Source organism: Balaenoptera acutorostrata, chromosome 9 (assembly GCF_949987535.1).
Source record: "Balaenoptera acutorostrata chromosome 9, mBalAcu1.1, whole genome shotgun sequence".
Lineage (NCBI taxonomy): Eukaryota > Metazoa > Chordata > Mammalia > Artiodactyla > Balaenopteridae > Balaenoptera > Balaenoptera acutorostrata.
The window spans coordinates 54,988,545-55,011,192 of record NC_080072.1 but is presented as its reverse complement, the minus strand read 5'-3'; the positions used below and the strand labels follow the sequence as shown (position 1 = coordinate 55,011,192).

Below are 22,648 nucleotides of genomic sequence, written 5' to 3'. Positions count from 1 at the left end.
CGGCATGTCAGTAGGGCGAAGGAGCCTGGGGCTCTTCATTCTGCACAGCCCCCAGGGCCCCCGGGCCCAGCCATGCCCTCCGGGTCCTCAGCAGGGTGGAACACAAGGTGGTCAGGAGTGAGGCCGTTTCTGGTCTAGGAGGGGGCCCCATGGGCTGCGGGGGCTTAGCTGGGGCTCCTGGGACTGCCCTTTCCCTGGAAGAAGTTGGCCAAGGAGGTGCAGGGATCAGGAACCCAGGAGTTCTGGGCTGCGGCCAGTTCTGAATGCCCCTGTGAACTTTAGTGTTTGCTTTTGTGGAGGATCAAGACTGATTTCTTGTTGGCTCTGGACACATGATAGTTTACCTTTTATAAAGCACTTTGATATTCATGATGTCACCGAATCCTCCCGGCAATCTGTGAGAGGCGGTGTGGGACTTGTTTGGGAGGGCCGGAGAGGGTGAGCTTTGGAGTCAGACAAACCTAGGTTTAAATTCCAGCTCCCATCAACTCTCTGCCTTCAGGCAGGTGAGTAACCAGCTGAGCCTCAGTTTGCTTATCTGTGAAAGGGACGATCGTTCCCTGCAACAAATAGTTAGCTGTCTCGCTGGTTGTGCACATTAGATAAGGTCTGTAACCACTGGTCCAGTGCCTGGTGCAATGTAGTAGTTTTTGTGATTTTTTTATTTTTATTTTTTATCATCCACCCCACTTTATGGATGGGAATGTAGAAGCTCAGAGGGGGGAGGTGACTTGCCTGAGGTCACGTGGTGATTTAGCTTCATCCTCCAGACTTCCTGTCTGTGGCCTTTTTTCTCCAACACCTCCTTCTCTGTCCTCAAGTGACCCAACACCTCATTGATCTATCCAGGTCTTTAATGTGTGACACTGAGGAGGCCTTGTGTCCCCTCCCCCCAGTGCCTAACAGCACTTGCCTGGCACAGAGTAGGTACTTTAAAAATGTTTGTCCTGTGCCTGAATATGTTGATGAGTAGGTATAAAAATGTAAGAAGTATTTTTTCAGGCAGCTAAGGCTTGTGTCCCTGAGGCTTCCTCTTGCTCCCTGTTCCCTTTAAAAACAACCCTTTAATAGTTTTGGTTGGAAACCTTTGTGAAAAGGAGTGATCGCTTCCTTTCCCTGCACGAGGCCCACATGGTTAAAGTCCCGGGATGGGCCCTGTGAACACTGACTGAGCTGCTGGGAGAGCCGAGACCAGCTGGTCCCTGCACCCCGTGGCCCTGGGCTGCTCGCCTGTTCAGCAGCAGCTTCTGCCTTTGTAGGTTCCTGACTCTTCTCCCCCTGCACCTTCATTCTGCTGCCCACAGACCTGCCTCCAGCAGCCCGGCACCTCTTTTTCCTCCCCTCTTGCTCTTGTGTGTGTTTCCTAATTTGCTGCTTCTACCAGCTGGGGACTGAGAAATGGGACAATGGAGCTTATTAGAATTGGTTCATTGATTCATTCATTCATAACTATTCAACCAGCCATTGTTGACCCTGGGTCTTGCTAGGGATTCCATCTATCCATCCATCCATCCATCCATCCATCCTGATTGAGGACCTCTGCAGTGGCTTGTGATCAATCAAGACGTGACCACACCCTCCTGGCAGCACATGCGGGGAAATCATGATGTACATAGCAAAGGCCAGTACAGGACTTTACAGTTTATAATCTACCTCTGCCTGCAGTACCACACTGCATTTTCACAACAGCCCTGAGAACAGCATTATCCCTGTTTTGCAGACAATGAAAGCAGAGCTCAGCAGGAGAAGGTCCCTTGCCCAGTGGCCAGCAGTGAACACAGAATTGCAATGGGAACTCAGGTCTCCAGGCTGGCCTGTTACCTCTTCCCTCCTCTGGGCTCCGTTTGCAAGCCACGTGATGCCTCGTTCATTTACTGCTTCTGTCACAAAGGAGTGTTGTTGGTGGCTTGGGTGGGATCTTCTGCCTCTGGAATGGTCAGCGCGGGGGAGTATGGGCTTGCTTCAAACACCCTTTAGTGCGCATACTTGTCCTGCGGCGGACGTGGGCACACCATCTAGTCCCCACTCTCCGGACTAGGGCTCTGGGGAGCCCTAGTTCCCTGGGATGGTTAGGGGTCCCAGGACGCATACAGATTTGGGAAATGCGAGGTCACATAAGTCAGAATGGGTCTTCTCCCTTTAATGTGTTGATATGAATGAGGGATCCCCGACAGGTGGCACGGGTGCCACCAGCCTTTCCCAAGCTTGTCTGAACATGCAGCTCCTTTGTCACAGAGCAGGGTCTGGGGCGGATAGCCTAGAGAAGACACTGGGCAGAGCTGATCAGCGAACCCTCACTTTCCCATTTTGCACAGAAGCCTCCAGCTAGAGCTTGTTTCTTGCCCAGGGCAGCTTGCCTTTTGAGAGAGGATCCCAGGGAGCACCATTTTGCCCCAGGAAAGAATTGGTAATAATGGTGGAGTTTCAGGCAGCAAGGGGAAGTGGAAAGTGGAGATATTTTGATTCTTTCACCCACCAAACGCACATATCTCAGACATCTACTGTGTGCCAGGCACAGAGCCAGCGTTTGGAAATGCCAAGACGCGTCTGACTAAGAACCTTCCATTTCATTTCCCCGTGCACACTAAGGGTTTTTAAAGAAAGACAAATGCTAGCCTTAAAAGGAAGAAGTGATTTTTTTTCATTGTTCTGGGTCTTCATGGCAGGTGGGTGGGTGACACAGTTACTTGATTCAGTGGCTCTTTAGTCCCGAGTCCTGAGGGGTGTAAGGGAGATTGTTCCAGGAACAGTTACCCTGGGCAGGGAGTGCAGATATTGTCAGGAGTGTGGGGAAGCTCAGAAGAGGGAGGAAGGGAAAGAGGGAGGAGGGAGGGAGGGAAGCGGGGGGAGGGAGCACTTCCGGCTCCATCAGCCTGAGCTGGGGGGTGAGGGAGCTGGGGTGAGGCTCTACACAGAAGAACAGAGGTTACCTGTGGGTTGGAGGGCTGGGCAGGCTCTGGCCAGCCAGGGAGGACACTCTTGGAAAAGCAGCAGCCTGGAGCAAATGTACAAAGGTGTCAACAGGTGGGTTGCACCTTCAGGGCACTGTGAGGAACCTGGGGTGATGGGGGCAAGAGGGAGGAAAGGGGGGACTTTGGAGATGGGGCTGGAGAAGCTGGCTGGGGCAGCTCACGAGGGTCCGAACACCAGCTGAGTGGGTGCCTGCATGACTGGGAACACCTTCAGGGCCAGGCCATTCAGCCTAGTGTGCCCAGCACCTGGCTGCTGCCTGGTAGGTTTATGGACTGACTGGACTCTTCCGCTCTGGGATCTTGAACAAGTCCTTCCCTGCTCTGGACCTTGAGTTCCTCATGCTCATAGTCAGGCAAGGTCACCTAGCGTGTCCCTTCCAGCTCTGAAGGGCTCTCAGGAATTCTTGGCATGTATGCAGGGGAGGACCAGACTGTTTCTTCCCCAGCCTCGAGGTCTCCTGGGCTGCCCTAGCTGGGCAGGGGCCAGAGGCTCCCTGGTTGGGGGTCAGACGTTTGCTGGGGCGGAGGTCAGGCTGGCTCTGCTGGAGGAATTCGCTCCTCATTCTCTCTTTCTTTCAGCAGTTAGCCTGCTGAGCTCAGGATGAAGTGCCCTGATGTGCTCACTGATGGCTCTTCTAAGGCCCCAGACTGGGTGGGGGGTGGGGGGAGTTGAGCCAGGCTGGGGTTGAGGGTTGTGTGCATGAAGCAGCTTGGTGTAGGGTAGGAAGTTCTGCTTCTTCCTTCTGTGTGAAAATGGGTAAGTTACTTGAACTCTGAGCCTCAGTTTCCTCATCTGTAAAATGGGAACAATATTAACTCCCACACTGGGCTTTTGTGCCAATTCAATGAGATAAAATTTGTGAAAGCATATAGTAAACCAACCCCCCTCCCCCCAATCCTCTAGCCCTCTGACCCACTCACCCCTTTCCCGGAAGTGCTCCCTGGTGGCCACTCACTAATCTCCACGCGGACTTCTGTTGGGTACACTTTATCCAGGCCAAAGCGATAGGAGCCCATGAATTATGTACATGTTGCACATGCAGGCCAGGCCTGCGTGTTTGCATTCCTGTGTCTGTGTGCCTTCCAACTGGAGGAGAAATGGCGCTGCCCCTCCGTTCTCCTGAGCCCTGGGACCAGACACCACCCCTCCCCAGCTGTACCCCGGAGGCCTGCAGAGAGTTGGGTCTGGCTTCTGGGGAAGGGTGAGGGGCATATGTCAGGAACTCCCCCTCCCCAACTTGTCTGTTCTGCTCACAGGCTGGGTCCAACAGGGCTTGTCTTATACAGGGGACTCTGACCTGTATCCCTGGGGGCAGAACAAGACTGTCACCCTCCATCCCTCCACTTCCCAGGAGGCATCAGTGGGAGCGACTCAGATCTCTGGTGTGGATGCTGCTTTATTTCAGCAGGGCCTGGGGTACCCCCTCTGGGAGGCCCACAGCCTGTCACACAGAGTGTTTGGTCAAAGCCACCCTGCCCAGGATGGGGTGCAGGGCTGGGCTGTACCCAGCCTCCTTTCCCCAAGAGTTCTGAGGGTCCCTCTCAATGCCTTTGTTCCTGAGTGTCTCCCAGATGGTCTGGCCCCACCAGGGCTGCAGGTTGGAGGCAGACTGGGATAGGCTGGCCCCGGAGGTACCACAGATGCTCCCTTGGCTTCCGCTGGCATGGAGTTGGGGGCGAGGGAGGGGGCAGGCAAGGAGCAGGATACTAGTAGAGTAGCAGCGCAAACTTAAACAGTTTATTGAAGAGCCCAGTGAACATAAACGTCTATCCCCCTCGCCGACCTTAAAAAGCCCTGACACACCTGGATTCCTGTCCCAGCTCCACCCCGTGCCTGTGCAACCTTGGATTTGTGACATGACCAGTCTGAGACTCAGCCTAGGCTGAAGTTCACAAGGTTGGTGCGAGGTCAAATCAAACCACCCAGTGGGTAGGACACCTACTAGGGTGCCGGGCATGTAATAGGCCACCTATTTGCAGAAAGGATTTAATTCCAGCCCAGAGCAAAGCAGTTGGGTTTTTAGATTACTTGACCTGTGATTTCTGTAAGCAGGAAAGAGGAAATTTCACTTAAGGCTCCATGAAGTGGTCAGTGCAGCTTAGATACATTCTCACACTCATGAGCCCAGCACAGGAGGCTCTAGTTCGCCGGGGCATTCAGGAACTCGTCTCTGGGACCAGGCAGCCCAGCAGCCCTGGGTGTGAGTCCTGATTCTGCGTGCTCGCCAGTGGCCTAGGGCGAGTCCCTGGTCTCCTTGCTCCTATAAAAGGACACCGAACTCTCAGGGTTGTGAGATTCGGATGAGAAATTACCTGTAAACTCTATTGGAAAACAAAAAGCACTACTGATATATAGTGGGTGCTTGGGGGAGGGTGGCCTGGGGTGCAGGCCAGTGGCTCAGGAAGCCGAGGCTTTGTTTGTTCCCCGTTCTGGTGACCAGCAGGCTCTGTGACAGCCAGCTCAGTGGAGCCTCATTTGCTTTGCTTAATGGGACAGCTGGTTAATTAACCTCTGAGTATTCCTGACAAGTGCCCCTGTGAACTTCCCGACATGTGTCAGGGTCAGCCCTCTCCAGACCTTGTCACCCTTGTGCTCAGCTGGCCAGCCCTGGGCATGAGGCTGTGACCCACCACCCCATCCCCTGAGTCTCAGCTCATCCCTCAGATGACCCCGTGGAGCAGTTGCTGTGCTGGGGACCGAAGGAGCAGGAGACAGCTCTGCCCCAGGAGCCTGGTTCTGGGTGGGCAGAAAGGATCCAGAGAAGGATCAGTGACAGGCACCTGGTCAGGGGACGGGGGACAGTCAGTGGGAACAATTCTGCCTGGCTGTGCTACCAATTCCCTGTGACCTTGAGCACCTGACCTTTCTCTCTCTGGGCCTCAGTTTTGCATCTAAAAGAGGATGTTGGGAGAGGTGATCCCAGGAAGCTGTGGGCTAACATGAAGCAGTGTGAGGCGAGGAATGATCTCTGAAGCCAGCCAGGCCTGGAGTTCTCACTCTGGCTCCTCCATGTCCCAGCCTTGACCTTGGACAGGTCACCCAGCCTCTCCAAGCCTGTCTGACGGGGGTATGCTGGCCCTGCTAGCACAGGGCAGACACTGAGAGTGGATGCCCTGCCCAGCGCTGTCTGGTGATGGTGGGCCTCAGGGCAGCTTCAGCCTGTCCCCTCCTCCTTTCCCAGTTTCTCCTGCAGTACCCAGAAGTTCCCCAAGAACTCTTGCCCCCAGCAGATCTGGGCGGCCCGGGAGCATTGTTGACCTCAGTGCTGAGTCCACCAGGGCTGTATGTGTCACTCGTGCCAGGCGCCCCAGGGTGAGGATGGAGCTGAGGATCCTCTGCTTCTTAAATGGAAGGGGAGGTGCACACACTAGAGCCAGCCTCCAATCTTCTTCGGCATCTTGGAAACTTGATCCTTTAGAACCACAGAATCTTTCCCAAATCTTGGAAGCGTTGGATTATGGAACCTCGGAATCTTGGCTCTTTGAAATGAAGACTTTGAGAATCAGAAGTGACCTTCGGAGTCATCTGATCCAGATCTCCAACCAGCCTTATGTAGCCCCTCTGCAGACCCCTTGGACACCCCAGGGTCAGGGGCTTACTCTGCAGCCCCGTCGTGCTGGCCTCAGGCTTCAGTCAGGTCACAAGGCCGCCCTCCGCCTCCTTGTGGTCATGATTGACCCCCAGGCCCACACCTCCGGGGCTGGTAGCTCGGACAGGCAGCTGGGAGGGCGCTAGGGCTCTGCTCAGCTAAGAATAGAAGGCTTTGTGCCACTTAAGTAGCAACATGATCATATCAGGCCTCCCAGCCAGGCCTCAGGGAGCTTATGAGGCAGGATCTGGGGTCACCATGGGTCCTCCTGGGTGGTGGAGGGAGAGGGTGGGTGAAGGGTGCTGGGACAGCCGCCGGGCTTCCCTAGGACTTGTCTCCCGTTTCCACATGATGATGATTTGACTTTTTCCATCAAGTAAAGCTCATTGCTCCTCCCTTCTCCTTCCTGGGGCTGGCTGGAGAGCATCACTCAGCGTTCCCCAGGAGTGCTGGGGAAAATCTCTTCTGGGAAGAATTCAAACAAACAAACCAGCCTCTGAGAGGAACGAACAGATCAATGAAAATGGCTTCGTCTTCAAAGAGAGAGCCAAGGATGGTGGCCATTTATTAAGCACCTACTGCATGCCAGACCTTGGGCTCAGCATTTTGTGCCCTTGCCTCCTCTAACTCTCACAGGGGAGGTATCCGTATCCCCAAAATGCAGACGAGGACACTGAGGCCCAGCTTGTGCTTGGCAGAGCTGGGATTGAAACCAAGGACTGTCCTACCTTGTTCTTTCTGGGGACAAAGGACTCCTGAGTCAGGGGAGAGGTGAGAGTGGGATTCTTGGCGAGAGCCCTGGGCACGGAGGACGCTGTCTCTCAGTGCAGTTGTGTTGCTACGGTACTGGATTGGAGGTTAGATTGTGATCCTGTCACAAACATAGTAGGTGCAGGCCCCTGTTTGTAGAGTTGGAATGAAACCAAATCCCTTGGGTCTCAGATTCCCACTCTGTGAAGTGAGCAGAGGCTGCCTGGGGGTTGAGGTTGCAGCTTCTGATTCCTGGGCTTTTTTTTTTTTTTTTTTAAAGGATTTTCTTTTTTATTTATTTATTTATTTGTTTATTATTTTTGTCTGTATTGGGTCTTCGGTTCGTGCGAGGGCTTTCTCCAGTTGCGGCAAGCGGGGGCCACTCTTCATCGCGGTGCGGGGACCGCTCTTCATCGCGGTGCGCGGGCCTTTCTCTATCGCGGCCCCTCCCGTTGCGGGGCACAGGCTCCAGACGCGCAGGCTCAGCAATTGTGGCTCACGGGCCCAGTTGCTCCGTGGCATGTGGGATCTTCCCAGACCAGGGCTCGAACCCGTGTCCCCTGCATTAGCAGGCAGATTCTCAACCACTGCGCCACCAGGGAAGCCCCGATTCCTGGGCTTTTGACCAGGAGTGTCCTGGTCCCCCTCTCGGCAGGTCACTGGTGCCTCCCACCTCCCCTCCCCCTCAGAGGTTATTCCCAGTGTGCGAATTGGAAGGAATTCCGGGTCACCTTCTGATTGTACAGACAGGAGGACTGAGGCCCCAGGAGGACAGGGACTGGCCCAAGGTCATGAAGTAAGTGGGCCTGAGAGCACATAGTAGGTGTTCAAGAAATCCCTTCTTCAATCCAGGCCGATGCTTGCTCCCCTGTGGGGTGCTGCTTCTGTGTGGAGATCTGGGGGGCCTGGGGTGGGCCAGGGGATGGTGTCAGCTGGATCCTGGCAGGCAGGGAGGCAAGGGCCAAAGGCCCGAGCCTCTGTCTGTAGTGCCCCAGACTCATCTATGCTTGCGCCAACCCTGCCCAACTTAAATGTCCCCTCTTCTGTGAAGCCTGCCTGGACTCTCCCCCACAAAACGTCTCCTAATCTCCCTCTCTACTCCAAGAGTGGGAATCTTTTTTTAACTGTGGTTTTTTTTTTTTTTAAAAAACCCACATAACTTAAAATTTACCATCTTAATCATTTTTAAGAGCATAGTTGATAGTCTTGACTATATTCACATTGTTGCACCACAGGTCTCAAGAACATTTTCATCTCAAACACCTGAAGGTCTGTACCCACTAAACAACAACTCCCCATCCTCCCACCAGACCTTGGCAACCGCCACTCTACTTTCTGTTTCTATGAATTTGACTCCTCTAAATACTTCATGTAAGTGGAATCATGCGGTGTTTGTCTCTTTGTGATTGGCTTATTTCACTTGGCATCATGTCCTCATGGTTCATCATGTTGTAGCACCTGATAAGAGTTCCTTCGTTTTCAAGGCCAAATAACATTCCATCATATGTATATACCACATTTTGTTTATCCATTTGTTCGTCAGTAGATACTTAGGTTGCTTCTGTTTCTTGCTGTTGTGGAAAGAGCATAAGTTTTGAAGTTGAGTGGGCCTGGGTCAGATCCTGGTTTCCAGCATCACTTGAGTGGTAGGTCTGGGTCCTTTGTCACTTGCTGTTGTGCCTAATGAGGTTGCTGCAAGGATGCACGGAAAGATGCCCCGCACACGGCAAGCTCCTGGTGAGCGGTAGGGGGATTCATTCTTGTTATCCAGTTTCCTCCTAGCGTCAGATCCCTTTTGGGGTTTATAGGACCCACATACTGAAGCTCACCTTGACCCCCATCCACCAGGGCAGCTCAGCATCTGGTGAGTCTTAGAACAGTGTCACTGGAGAGCACCTGGGACCAGAGAGGGTCGGGGACTCACCCAGGTTCACACAGCCAGGCCTTGGCCATGCTGGGATGAGACCAAGGTCTCCAGCCTCCCAGCCTGGGAACCTTCCCGCTGCAGGCTCCAGGATCCGCAGGCCTTGTTCTTAGGAGGGACTGGCTCTCCAGGGGATAATTCTGCAGCATGCAGGGCTGAGGGAGGTAGGGAGCAGGGAGACGAGCATCTCAGGCTTATCTGTGAAAGGCAGAGGTGGGTGGCATCTGCCAGGCTCCTCTGATCACCGCCTTCTCCAGGTGACAAGGGGCTCGTGTCAGACTCATTTACATGGTTTGGGCTCATCTAAGGTCCTTGCCTTGCACCTGGGAGCTCACTCTGCTTTCGTTCACACTCATTCAGCTGTTCCTTTGCTTATCCCTTCCCTGGTCGTTTATTCAGCAACCACTCCCTGAGGCCTGCTGTGGGCCTGGAGACCAGTCAGACCTTGGAGGCATTTAGTATGGCATGGCAGTGAATAGTGTGGACTCTGGGGCTAAACTGCCTTGGCTCAAATCCTGGTTCTGCTGGTTACCAGCTCTGTGACCTTGGGCAAGTTGCTTAACCTCTCTGTGCCTCAGATTCTTCTTTAAAGATGGGATAATGATGTTCCGGTTACTACTGTTACATAACAAATCACCCCGAAACGTAGTGACTTTATGCAAGAACAATCACTTTAACCCCATGGTTTCTATAGGTCAGGATTTAAGATGGGCTCAGCTGAGCAGTTCTGGCTCATGGTTACTCACGTGGTCTCAGGGCTTTGTTTCTCTCTGCGAGCTCATCTGCGCTTCCCCACAGTATGCATCACATTTGATGACCTGGCCTTGGAAGTCTCGTAGTGTCACTTTAGCTATTAGTCCCAAGCCTTCCCAGATTCATGTGCAGGGGGTGATAACATAGACCCCACCTCTCCATGGCAAAAGGGACAGAGTTATAAGGAGAGCGTGTAGGATGGGAGATATTGCTGCAGATGTCTTTGGAAATACAATCTGCCGGAGTTGTAAGAGTTAGATGAATCAAAACACAGGAAATATCTAGAACAATGCCTAGGCATTGTAAATAAATGATAGCTATATATAGTCAAGGGTGATTTTGACCGTATGCAATTTACTTGTGGTGTGCTGACTTTAGGACCTGATTCCCACTATAGAAGTCAGTTCATTAACCAGCAGCATTTCCCATTTGGGTACTGAGGGATCTATAGGAGGTCAACATTCCACGCAGAGGGAACCAACTGTGTAAAGGTTTGGAGCTGGAGAGTGGAGTCCCTGAGGCAGGGACTTAGCTCCGGTTGGCTGGGGCTCTCCTGTGTGGGAGGCCAGGAAGGTGAATTGAGGCCTAGTTGAGGACAGCTTTGTATATGGGGTATGTTTGCTCCTATAGGTCCCAGGGAGCCCTTGGCTGAAGTATGCGGGGCTGGAGTGCCCTACCGGAGGAGCCACTTCTGAGGTGGAATCAGCAGGGCTGGGGCAGGGGTGGGAGAGAGGACAGGAATGACGGGGCTCATACCCAGGTGTTCGCCTGGGGCGTTTGCTTCAGCTTTGCATGTGCTGCGCGCATCCCCCTGGCTTGCTTTCCCACCCCTGCCAGTATATCGGATACTTTGCCATTTTTTCTCTGCTTTGATTAGCTCTCCTGCAGAGGGAGGTAGAAGGTTACCACCCTCTGGGGGTGGTGGTGATTGCCTTGGCAGCCAGCCCTGGGGCAGCCGGCAGGGCCAGAGAACACCCAGTGGCCACCTCCTCTGTCCCCACCCCATGTGGAGAACAGCCCCTGCACCCCTCGTGGTCTCCCCTTCCAACAGCCCTCCTCCTCTGCAACCTGGCAAGGTCCAGATGGAACTGACCCCAAGGGTCGTGGTATCCAGCCCCCCTCACATCACAGGTGGGGAAACTGAGGCCCAGCGACTTGCTCCACATCCCGCAGCAAGTTAATTAAGGAGCCCGCCTTGGGCCCTTCGTGTGGCTGCAGCCACGTGTGGTGGTGCTCAGGACTCCTCCCCGCCAGGCCCTCCGCCCACCGCTCCCAGCCCCCGTCTAAGGCCACTGCTCCCTCCTGAGAGAGGTCATGGCTGGGAATATGATGTCAAGGAAAGAAAAGAAAGTCTTAGCAGTTGTGTAGCCCTGGGAAAGTCACCTTGTCTCTCTGAGCCACAGTTTTCTCATCTGTAAAAGGAGCGTGAGAACACCGACCCCAGCAGGGTCGTCCTGAGGATCAGATGAACCCACGAGTGCTGACTTGTTAGCTCTCTGATGCTGGTGCCGAACCTGGAAAGGGAATTGCCAAGGGTTACTCGGAAGGGACATTTGAGCTGTGATTTGGAGGCAGGGCAGGACTAGGGCTGGGAAAGGAGGGGATCTTGATCCTAAAAGCTCTGAGCTGTGACTGGGCTGGTGCAGCCCTTCCCTTGTATAATCTATGAGAAGGGGTCCAAGGGAAAGATGGGGGTGGGATCCAGGGAGCATCCCCCGTGTGGGCAGCCTCCTCCCCTAGCGCTGAGAGGAAGGGCGTGATGAGGGAGGGCTTCCTGGAGGAAGAGTTTGTGGAAACAGAGGGAAGGAAGGGCTGAGGCAGATAGAGGTCCTCCGGGGTCCGGCATTCCCCAGACCCTTGCACTGCATCCATGAGATCCAGCCCTGGCCAAGCCAACCTTGACTCCTGGAGCCCATGATGCCCAGGGAGGCTGGTGCCCCAAAGGAGGCATGCTACTTCCAGGAAGCTGTGTCTGTGTGGGCCTGTCTGCACATCTGCACGTACTCCATGAGCCCGTGTGCTTGCACCGAGTAAGCATGAGCATTTGCCTGGGTCTGTCTGGGAATGTGCGCTTGGTGTATTTTTGTATGTCTACATATACGCATTTGCAGGCCCTGTGCGACATCTTGTAAAGGCAGACAGGTTAGAATGCCTCTAAAAGGGGACTAAGTGCTCATGTGTTTTAGCAGAACAAAGAGATAGCCCTTGCCCCAGGGGGCCTGTGGGCTGTGGGGAGATCCAGACCTCACTGATGGGGCAAATTCAGCAGAAAGACAATTCCCAGATTTGGGAAACCTCTCCTGGGGCCTCTCTGCGCTGAGCTTGGCCTGGGTGCCGGGACCCAGAGTCAGACCAGGCCCTGGCCCTGCACTTCTGGAACCAGCCTGTGGCCATCACATGTGCAGCCAGTCACCAGCGTGGCTGCTGAACTAGGGCTGTACAGGGCACACGGAAACAGAAGAAGGCCGGCTTGAGTCTGCCAGGAGAGTCAAGGAGGGCTTCCTGCAAGAGGAGCCTGAGCAGAGGGACGTGAGGGACGTTTGGTGGGAGGTGAGGGGACGGGGGCGGGGAGAGCAGAGCAGGGCTTGGTGTCGGGTGGGATTTGGGGGTGTGAGGAGCGGGGAGGTAGGGAGGGTAAGTCTGGTCTTCCAGGCCTGGAAGACTGCGAGGATGGAGGCACCTTGAGTTGGGAGAAAGGGGGAGGAGCAGGTTCAGGGGCATGTGACGAGTTCCCATTTGGCCACTGTGGGTGTGAGGTCCCTGTGGGGGGGATGATCAGAGGGCCATTGGATACTTGGGCCTTGTGCTTGGTCCAGGCAGGGACGGGGTGTCTGAAGCCACGGGAGTGGTGGTATCGCCCTAGAAGAGTGTGCAGGGCAGGGCAGGAGGGAGGGGCTGGGCCGGGCAGAGAGGGAAGCCAGCTAAGGCGCAGGGGGGCAGCCGGAGGGGGAGGAGAGAAACCGGAGCAACTGGTGTCCTGGAAGCCAGGGAAGGAGGACGTTTCCAGAAGGAGGGCGAGGGCCAATGTGTCAGGGAGGACTGAACCGTCCAGGCGGCTTCCTCACGTGGAGGGCATAGTTGAACTTGGTGGGAGCAGAGGGCGGTGGATTTAGAAACAGGTGGGAGGGAGGAAGTGGGGACGTGGGTGTCGACAGGTCTTTCAGAAGTTTGGATGAGAAGGAAGGGACGAAGGGAGTGCTAGCTGGAAAGGGGTGGAGGGGAATGAACTGGGTGAGACTCCGCCTGTTTATTGCAGAGGGAGGAGGAGCTAGAGATGCGCACCTATAAACACCTGCTGTGGTCCTCTGCACCCCCGAGGGTTGGCTGCAGAGAGCAGGGGCAGAGGAGGTGGCCAGGTGGCAGCCCTCGGTGCCACCCTGAGTTCTGCCAGCTCCAGGGCCTCCATCCACACTGGGTGTGGGTGTGAGGATCGGGGGCCCCCACTTTTGACCTCCTAGGAGGCAGAAACCCCACAAACTCAGAGCATCCTCATAAACCAGGTTCCAGGTCAGTGGTTGAAGCTCAGGGCTGGCGGAGTTGGCCTCCTGTGGTTTTGTCTTCAGTGCTCACCAAGGTGACTTCATAGATGCTTCAAACCAGTAAGGCCTGGGAAGGTCAGGACATCAATTCACCTGCTCCCAAAGAGGCCATGACCATGCCTGGGCCAGCTCCCAATTACTGGGAAGTTCTTCCTCTGGGTCTAGCCTAAGTCTTTCCTGCTGTGTGTTCCCTTCTGGTGAACTTGTTCAACCCTGCTCCGTGGAGCCAAGCTCATCAGCAGGCCGCTTTGAGTGGCGGCCAGTGTTTTTACAACTTGTTTTCGTGAAGTTGGTTTGAAGTCTCCCTGCATTCCCAGAATGTCAGACCCACCCTGATTCACAAGGATTGACCAAAACAGGATCTGAGCCAACGAGAGGAATCTAAGGACTTAGTCATCCCCCTTGGATCATCTACAGATTCTCCTGCTTTCCTTCCAATTAAAAAAAAAGAAAGAAAAAGAAAGATTAGCTCAGATGGCCGGGAGGGGATGGCATTTGAGATGTAAACAGGCTCAGATGATACTGGCGGTGGACAAGAGGGGTCAGTGCTCAGGCTTTGTACGGGGCTGACCTCAATTCAAGCCTGTGTTCTGATGCCTGCCATGTGGGGGTCTTTGACAACTTTGAGTCTCTGAGCCTCAGTTTCCTCATCTCTGAAATGGGAAAACTAATGGCACTTACCTCATAACTGTCTGAGGTTGGGGGATCTAGAAGCAGACCCTGAAATAAGGATTCGTGTGAGAGTGACTTACTAAGAAGTTTTCCAGGGGGAAGAAAACTGCTAAGGGGATAGGGAAAGTAGAAACAGAAAGAGAAGGAGAAGCAAGAGTGTGACTTCAAGCCAAGCCCCTCGGAGGGGATACTTGGCTCAGTCCCCAGAGCTGGCTGCCAGGGGCAAGGGTGCTGCAGCACTTAGACCTCGCCCAGGGGGTCCCTGGTAAAGGGGCCCTGGGCAACAGCCATGCCCACAGGCGAAGGGATTCAGGCAGCCTGACGGCAGCTCACCCACACGCCCCTGCAGTTCTCGGCTTTTGGAAGGGACAGTGCAACCTGGAATGACTCAGAACAGAGAGGGGGGTCCCAGGGGACGTGGGTGGAGACAACAGAGGCAGAGTTCTCCAGGCGGAGCCCGGCTCACAGGAAGCACCGATTAAGTGTCAGCTCTGCCCACCTGTTAGAAAGGGGGTGCAGAATGGGTGCCCCAGGATCGTGTAGGCAGCAGCAGACAGGACCTTCTGAGAGCTGCCCTGAGCCCCCATTGTTCCCCCAGCCCCAGGCGCTGTCACTGTCTCTCAGCTCCCAGAGGCAGAATCCCTCAGAGCTCCCCAGCCAGAGGACCTGGCCCCAGCCCCCAGGGTTCTTCCTGACTACTTGACGTCAGGCAGTCGATCCAGCCGTGCCAGAGCTGGTCTGATGCCCTGATATAGCCCCTTCCAGAGAAGTCTGTCTCTGTGCCACCACCCCCCCCCCCAGCCCTGCCTGCACCGCCTAACGAGGATTAGTGACGGTCAGGAGGTGGCACAGGGCCATGGAAGCACTGAGCGCCACGGAGAAAACTGAGGCCCAGGGGCCTATCCCCCACCTGAATTGAATTTGGCTTTTCTTCCCAGCCCACCCCGCCCCACTGTGTCTACTGAGCTTTTTCTTTCTTTCTTTTTTTTAATAAATAAATTTATTTATTTATTTATTTATTTACTTATTTATTTATTTTGGGCTGCGTTGGGTCTTCGTTGCTGCGCGCGGGCTTTGTCTAGTTGCGGCGAGCGGGGGCTACTCTTCATTGCGGCGCACGGGCTTCTCATTGTGGTGGCTTCTCTCGTTGCGGAGCACGGGCTCTAGGTGCACGGGCTTCAGTAGTTGTGGAGTGCAGGCTCAGCTCTACGGGGCTTTTTCCATAGAACGTGCTCAGGGATCGCTCATGGAGCTCGTGTTGGTCAGCGTGTCCCAGGAACAAATAAACAGAAGTTGTGCTTCCACGACTCTGACTATGATGACTTTAACTGGTGATGTCAGCCTGCGTCGGCCCTGATGGAACTTGTCCCAGCCCCTCTCCTGCACCTGTGTTATCACAAGGGATGTCACCCTAATCTGGCCTCTCCACCCTGACCTCTGGGAGTCTAGCCCCGCAGAGCATGACAGGCCTGGGTTCTAGTCCAGACTCTGTCACCTGCTTTGTAACCTTGGTCAAGTCACCTGCCTTCTCTGAGCCTCCGTGACCCGTGTTTCTGACCAAAGTTTTATATGCGCCCACCTAAAATCAGGTGATTTCAATGTGGTGTTAATCCCAGCTTGACTCGTACCCAGAGTGGTAGAGTGATTTGCTTCTGTTCACATAGTGAAAGGGTGGAGGTGAGAGGGTCAGGACCCATTACCCCCACCCGCCTGTGACTGCTTATCTGAGCGCCTTACTCTTTACCAGCTCTGCTCTGGTCCCCACCAGCCTCAGTCTGATTCAGAACCTGAGCTAACCTCCCTGCAGTCAGGATGAACTGAGCCGGGTACCAGAGTGGTCAGTCACTACTGTTTAGTCATTAGCTCCTCTGCTCACCTACTGGGTAAGGGGTTGCATGCTCAGATGGGCAGGATCCTTCTTTCACCAGGCTTCATGTCTAGTCTGCTGCAAGGTTGCACCCTGTCCTGAAGCCTGGGGAATCTGCAGACCCTAGGGGTGAAGGTGGACATGAGGTAGGGGCCCCAGAGGAGGAGGTGGTCTGAAATGTCTAGGGCCCCGCTCCGCCCAGGAGCAGACATGAGGGGCTGGCCAGGTGGTGGGTGCAGGGGAAACAGGTTTGCTCACTCCTGGGTATCTGTTGCTGCCTGGGCTAGGCTGGGAGGTGGTTTTGATCCACCACCAAGGCCCTCCTGCACCCTTCCCCAGGCAGGATGCCTCCTTTGTTCACACGCCCTCTCCGCGCATCTGTCTGTACCGTAGACTGTGGGCTCCTCCAGCAGGTCTGTCCACCCAGCCTCAGGCCTCCCCTGGCACACCGGAGAGCTCAGGAAATGTGTGTTGGTGATTGGATTTATGTTATCTAGCCTGGCTTGGGAGTCAGACAAAGTATGAATCCTGGCTCTGCCACTTGCTTAGTTGTGCCCTTGAGCATGGGACCCAAACTCCCTTGAGCCTCCGCTTTGGCATCTGTAGAATGTACTGTAGTGGGAGGCTAAGAGGGGTAAGTGAGAGGACAGACAGGGAATGTCAGCCTCGTACAAGGCTGTGGCCAGCCCTCCTTAAATGGTGGACGGTGTCTTAGTAGATGGACTCCACATGGGCCAGGCTGAGTAGGAAACACAAGAGATGAGGTGAGCCTCCATCACATGGTTCAGTACTTTACAGTTTCCAAAGCCCCATCAGGTCCTGCTCACTGGGTTATCCTGTTCATCCCATGAGGCATTCTGGGCTGGTTACAGCATCCCCATCTGACAAGTGAAGACCCTGAGCCTAGAGATGACACCGACCTGCCTTTCAGTGGCCAGGCCACACCCAGACCCAGGTCTCCAGGCTCTCAGTCTCCAACACCTCTACCCTGACCCCTTCCAGAACCCAGGTTCTGGAAGCTCTTTGTGAAAGAGGCTGGGAAGGTGGCAGGCAGGGAATGTGGAGATTTTTTTTTATATATATAAATTTATTTGTTTATTTTTGGCTGCTTTGGGTCTTCGTTGCTGTGCGCAGGCTTTCTCTAGTTGTGGTGAGTGGGGGCTACTCTTTGTTGTGTGTGGGCTTCAGTAGTTGCAGTGCATGGACTCAGCAGTTACGGCGCGTGGGCGCAGCAGTTGTGGCTCGTGGGCTCTAGAGCGCAGGCTCTGTAGTAGTGGCACACGGGCTTAGTTGCTCCGCGGCATGTGGGATCTTCCCGGACCAGGGCTTGAACCCGTGTCCCCTGCACTGGCAGGCAGATTCATAACCACTGTGCCACCAGGGAAGTCCAGAATGTGGAGGTTTGTCAGCCCAGATGTCATGGGGCTGAGGGTGCATTCTGGTGGCTTTAGCCCAAAGGGGGTCACTGTGGCCGGTAGGCCCAGAGTAAGGGGGCAGGAGGGGGTCATGGGTAGAGGTGGACGGAGTGAGGGTGCAGAGGAGAAAACCAGTTGTGGGGGCCATGGGCCATTCGCTCAGTCTGAGCCAATGGGGGCTACCAGCCCGGTGGACCACAGGCTGCTGGGCCCTCCCATCCGGGTCCCTTTGCTGATGGTGCTGGAATGTAAGGGACTTTAAGGAGCACCAGGTCTGTGGGAGATGGTAGTCAAGTCATGGCCACTGCCCTTGAAGGATATTCGAATCAGCTCTGGAAATAAGTCCCACATCTAAGCATGAGGACTTTTCATGTGAGGAGCACTTTCTAAAAGGCAGACTCAGGAACACAGGGCTGGCTCGACACCCAGCTGATCCTTAGCGAGGAGAGGCGACCAGCGCGGGTGGCCTGGGCCCCACCAAAGGGAGCTGGTGGGCAGGGAGTCGGCAGACAGGCATGGCCCAAAATTTGCAGGGCCCAGGACAAAAATACAAACAGAGGCCCATGCAGTATATGTTTGTCAGATATTGGAAGGTTACAAAACAAACCAAGAAAGTATTAAATAAGATAGTTTCATTTTTCCACCTTGTAAAGTTATGGTTTTATATAACTGAAAGGGACAAAATATCAAGGAAGACAATTTAATTATTATTACACATCTGGGTGTTTTGTTGGTGGGCTGGTGGCATTTGGATGAGTAATAAGACATATTTCATAAAATATGTTTTATTGTCTTCATTTTAGCAAGATCACTATAATTGTTATAATCAAGATTTTTCACATCATTTGAAAATTGTGTATGGATGGTAATAATCTAAAGGATCAAAAATAAAATGCAGTTGTATTTAGAGTGTATAGAATTTGAATATATTTCCATCAAAAATGTAAATTGAATGTAAAGAAAGGAAAATTTATATTTTCAAAAGTTGTTTTTATTCCTTGAAATTATCTAGGAAATTAAAACTATAGACATCATAATTAATGAATATCCAATTTAAAAATAGTTATAGTAATTCAAATTTTTGAAGATTTTATAAAAATTAAACTATTCATAGTTGTGATTAATGTCCATCTAGTTGCCAGTGTAAAGAATTAGTACCACATTTCATGGGACTTCCCTGGTGGTGCAGTGGTTAAGAATCCGCCTGCCAATGCAGGGGACACAGGTTCGAGCCGTGGTCCGGGAAGATCCCACATGCCACAGAGCAACTAAGCCCGTGTACCACAACTACTGAGCCTGCGCTCCAGAGCCCACGAGTCACAGCTACTGAGCCCGCGTGCCACAGCTACTGAAGCTGGCACGCCTAGAGCCCGTGCTCCACAACAAGAGAAGCCACTGCAATGAGAAGCCCAGGCACCGCAACAAAGAGTAGCCCTGGTCTCCACAACTAGAGAAAGCCCACGCACAGCAACTAAGACCCAATGTAGCCAAAAAATAAATAAAATTAAAAAAAAAGAATTAGTATCTCATTTCATGTTACATTAATCCAAGTAATATGAATTGTTAAATACTGTAAGATGTTCCTCAGCTGCCATGTGCATTTATTGTGAATACCACACTAATTCATGAGTACTTTTAGAACCACAAATTGGAACAGGGAGAAAAGCCAAAAAAAAAAGATGCTCAACATTACTGGGAAGCGGATACTTTGTTATGTAAGAAGTTGTTGCTCTCCGAAAGGATTTGACAAGTTTAATTTGTCTGCCCTGCTAAACATTCTTGCCACTTAGTGCCCTTCCTCCATCCCTCCCCTCCCCGCCCCCCCCCACCCCGTAGCATCCTGTTTCCCTCCCTTTCCCACCCCCCACCCCACCCTCGCCCCTGTCAGCCACTGTGCAACCCTCAGACCTTCATCTGGACACAATCACCTTTTGTTCTTCAAACCCAAGAAACGAAGAGTTTCTCAGGGGCCTGAGCTGTGTTAGGGGAGCAGATTAGGCTTGTGGGTCCCATGGATGTTGTGTGACAGAAGCTCCTGTATGTTCTGTAATATATTTATTTGTGAGCGTGTGTTTGTGATGTGTGGGGCTCAGGACAGTAGCCCTTCTTCCTTGCACCTAAGGGTGATTCAGGGGATGTCTTCTTGCCCATGAGATAGATGTCTATCCTGCAGCTAATGAGAGATAAATGACGGTGCTTACGCTAGAGCTGCAGCTTAAATCTAGGTATCGGCATACACTCATTCACCTCTTTCACATATGCTTTTGTTCATTTATTTAAAACCTATATTCACGTCCTCCAATCCTTTATTTCATTGTAGAATGCCAGGCTGTAGCATTCTTGTAGTGCAGCCCCGTGATCCTACAGATGAGGGAATTGAGGCTCAGAGAGGGGCATTGATGTACATAAGATCATACAGCAGAGAGCCCTCCGGCCGGGTTTCACAATGCAGACGATAGGTGTTGCTTTTGAGTTTCAGGTAAAATCTGAATAGGTGTCGCTATGTCCCAATCAGCTTCCCTTCCTTCACCAGCCTCTGTCACCGAGGCACCTGCCCTGGGGAGCTCCTGGGCGTGGGGGTCAGGGGTTCTGCCTGAAGAGCCACTTACTGTTTGGGGCCAAGCACTTCCTTCAGGTGACTCATAGGCTCCCACTGGCCCCATGCTGGGAAGCCAAGGTGGGGATGGAGACGGGCCCCGGCCGCATCCCGCCCTGCCTGGTACCCAGGCTGGGTGACCCTGAAACGGAACAGTGCCACAGACTGGCTGTAGGAGCTGGGCCATGGAAGGAGGATGCTAGACTGTTCTCGCCCAGCCTGGCAGGCAGGGCTCTGAGAGTGCAGGGGAATTGGGGCCACGGTGGGCATGAGGGCAGCCTCTACATCCAGCCACTCCCACACACATCTGGTTTCCAGGGTAGCTGCTGCCCAGGTGGGGGCCGACAGCAGAGCTGGGTCCCCCTCAGGGGGAACTTGTGATGCTGTTTCTTCCTTGCAGGGCAGTGAGGTGTGATGGAAAGATCAGTAGGCCGGGGGTCATGGACTTGAATTTCCGACACCAACTTTCTGGTGACCTTGTCAGTTCCCAGCCGCTCTCCGGGCTTCAGTATCCATGTCTGTCTAATGGTGGAGGGCTTGCTGGCTGTGACGTGTGGCAAGTTGTTATTGCAGGATTTCCATTAAGAGATTTGTGTTTGAATTCTGGCTCTGCCACCTTGCTGAGTGTGTCCATCTCTCAGAGCCTCCATTTAAAAATTTGAAATAATCATCATCACTTTAAGCATTTTACATAATTTAATTCTCACATCAACCCTATGGGGTAGGTTTTATTATTATGATTATTGTTTTATACATAAGGAGATTGAGGCACAGAGAGGTTAAGGAACTTGCCCAAGGTCACACAGTAAGAGCCAAGATCCTAACTTAGGCAGTTTGACCCCAGTGTCCATGCCGTTAACAACTATGTTCTTGCTACTCAAACTGTGGTCCCTGGACCTGCAGCAAGGTATCACCCAGTAGCTTGTAAAAAAATGTAGAATCTCAGACCCCAGCCTAGACCTACTGAGTTGAATTGCCTTTCAACAAGATCTCTAGGTGATTTGTTTGAGAAGCCCTGCTCTATTTATATTCCCTCTGTCGCTTAGGCCTTAGGATCATTGTGGGAGATGAAGAAAATAAGTGTTTTATCAACTGTAAAGTGTGGTGCATTCAGGGCTCTGCGAGAAACCTGGGGACTGGAAGTGGAGGGAGGCAGGGCTGGGGGTGCCCCCGGAGCCCATCTCTCAGTAGCTGGATGTCATTTCCAAGCTTCTGTGCGTCCACCTCTGTCCCCCTCCCATCCAAGGCTGAGTCTTGTTTGTATTTCTTGCTGCTATGTAGCTCCAGGGCCCGATCAGATTGGAGAAAGTTCTCATGTCGGAATGGGATTGGGCTGGACACCAGGCCTGAGCCACCCCTGCCCTGGGTCCCACCCTGGCTCTGACTCTGACTCTCTGGGTGACATAGGCCCTGCCAGCCTCAGTGTCCCCTAGTGGGCAATGTGGCGACATCCTCTGAAGCCTGCAGTGCTGACCCAGCACCCCTTCCCTCTCCCCCTCTCCCCTTCTCCCCAGGGCCTGTCAGTACCATCTCTCCTCCCAGTTCCTGGGCAGGAGGGCTGCCCTGCCAGCTGTAGGAGCTGGTGATGGGGGAGGCGGGGCATGAGTCAGAAGTCAGCCACATAATTGCGGTGCCCCAGGTCCCTCCTCCAGCCCACCCAGCCCTCCCTCAGCGACTGCTTTAGAACAGCTGGTTTGGCGTCTGACTCCAAAGAAGCAGGTCCCTGGTCAGCACGAATGGGCCTCTGCCTCCCAGGAGCCAGGCATAGCCCCAGGTTTCACCCCAGGGTGGCTGGGCCTTGGATCATGTTTCTGTGGGTCCTGGTGGGGCAGGAGTGGTTCAGGCAGCAGGTGGTACTGGGTTTGGGTTTGGGGCTGGTTTGGGGGCAGCATGTGTGGAGGTGCTTGTGTGGGGTCTCACAGCACACGACTGGGTCACGTACGTCTCCTTGGCTCTCCCACCGGCTTGGCGGCTTCCCCAGGGCAGGGACTAGATGTGACCCATCCCTGGTCCCCATACCAAGCGCAGGGTGGGCACAGGGCGGGGGCTCACTCAGGGCCGGGTGGGAGGGGAGAAGGCAGGATGGACTGATGTGTAATCTGACTGGGTTTGTCCCCTCAGCTCTCCCACTGACGTGACATCACCACCTCGGTGGACAGGACCCCCCAGGAGCCCGGCTCACAGCCACTGGTGCCTTCTTCCAGGTAAAGGAAAAAGCAAGGAAGGGGGGTGGGAAAGGAGTTAGAGGGAAGCTGCAGAGAGCAGCCCACTGGGTTCTAGAATGATGTTCGCTCTCTCACGGGAGCTGTACTCTACAGTTCATGGTAAAAGGCAGAGGAAACAAGGATTGTTTTTCCATTTTACAAGCAAGAAAAAAACAAAAACAAAAACAGAAACTCTGAGTAGAGTTGTCTCTTGCTTTCTCCAGTGGACTAGGTACTTATCTAAAGCACCTCACACATATTAGCTCATTCAATCCTCACAACAGCCCATGAGGTTGGTGCTATTATTATCCCCACTTTATAGATAAGGAGACTGAGGTCTAGAGGCATTAAGGAACCTGCTCAGTT

The 22,648-nt window shown here is 53.5% G+C and overlaps 1 protein-coding gene across 8 annotated transcripts in view; it reads left to right on the top strand.

Moving 5' to 3' along the window:
* Positions 1–22,648, top strand: part of GDPD5 (glycerophosphodiester phosphodiesterase domain containing 5) — a 90,684-nt gene that overhangs the window by 13,301 nt on the left and 54,735 nt on the right. For 6 of the 8 annotated variants that reach the window (XM_007194074.3, XM_057552481.1, XM_007194079.3 and 3 more), the window contains one exon: positions 22,200–22,282. The gene's annotated coding sequence lies outside the window, so the exon portion shown is untranslated. Of the gene's footprint in view, positions 1–8,547; positions 8,684–21,787; positions 21,853–22,199; positions 22,283–22,648 lie in introns of those variants that run through there. The other 2 variants (XM_057552480.1, XM_057552482.1) reach the window with 2 other exon arrangements.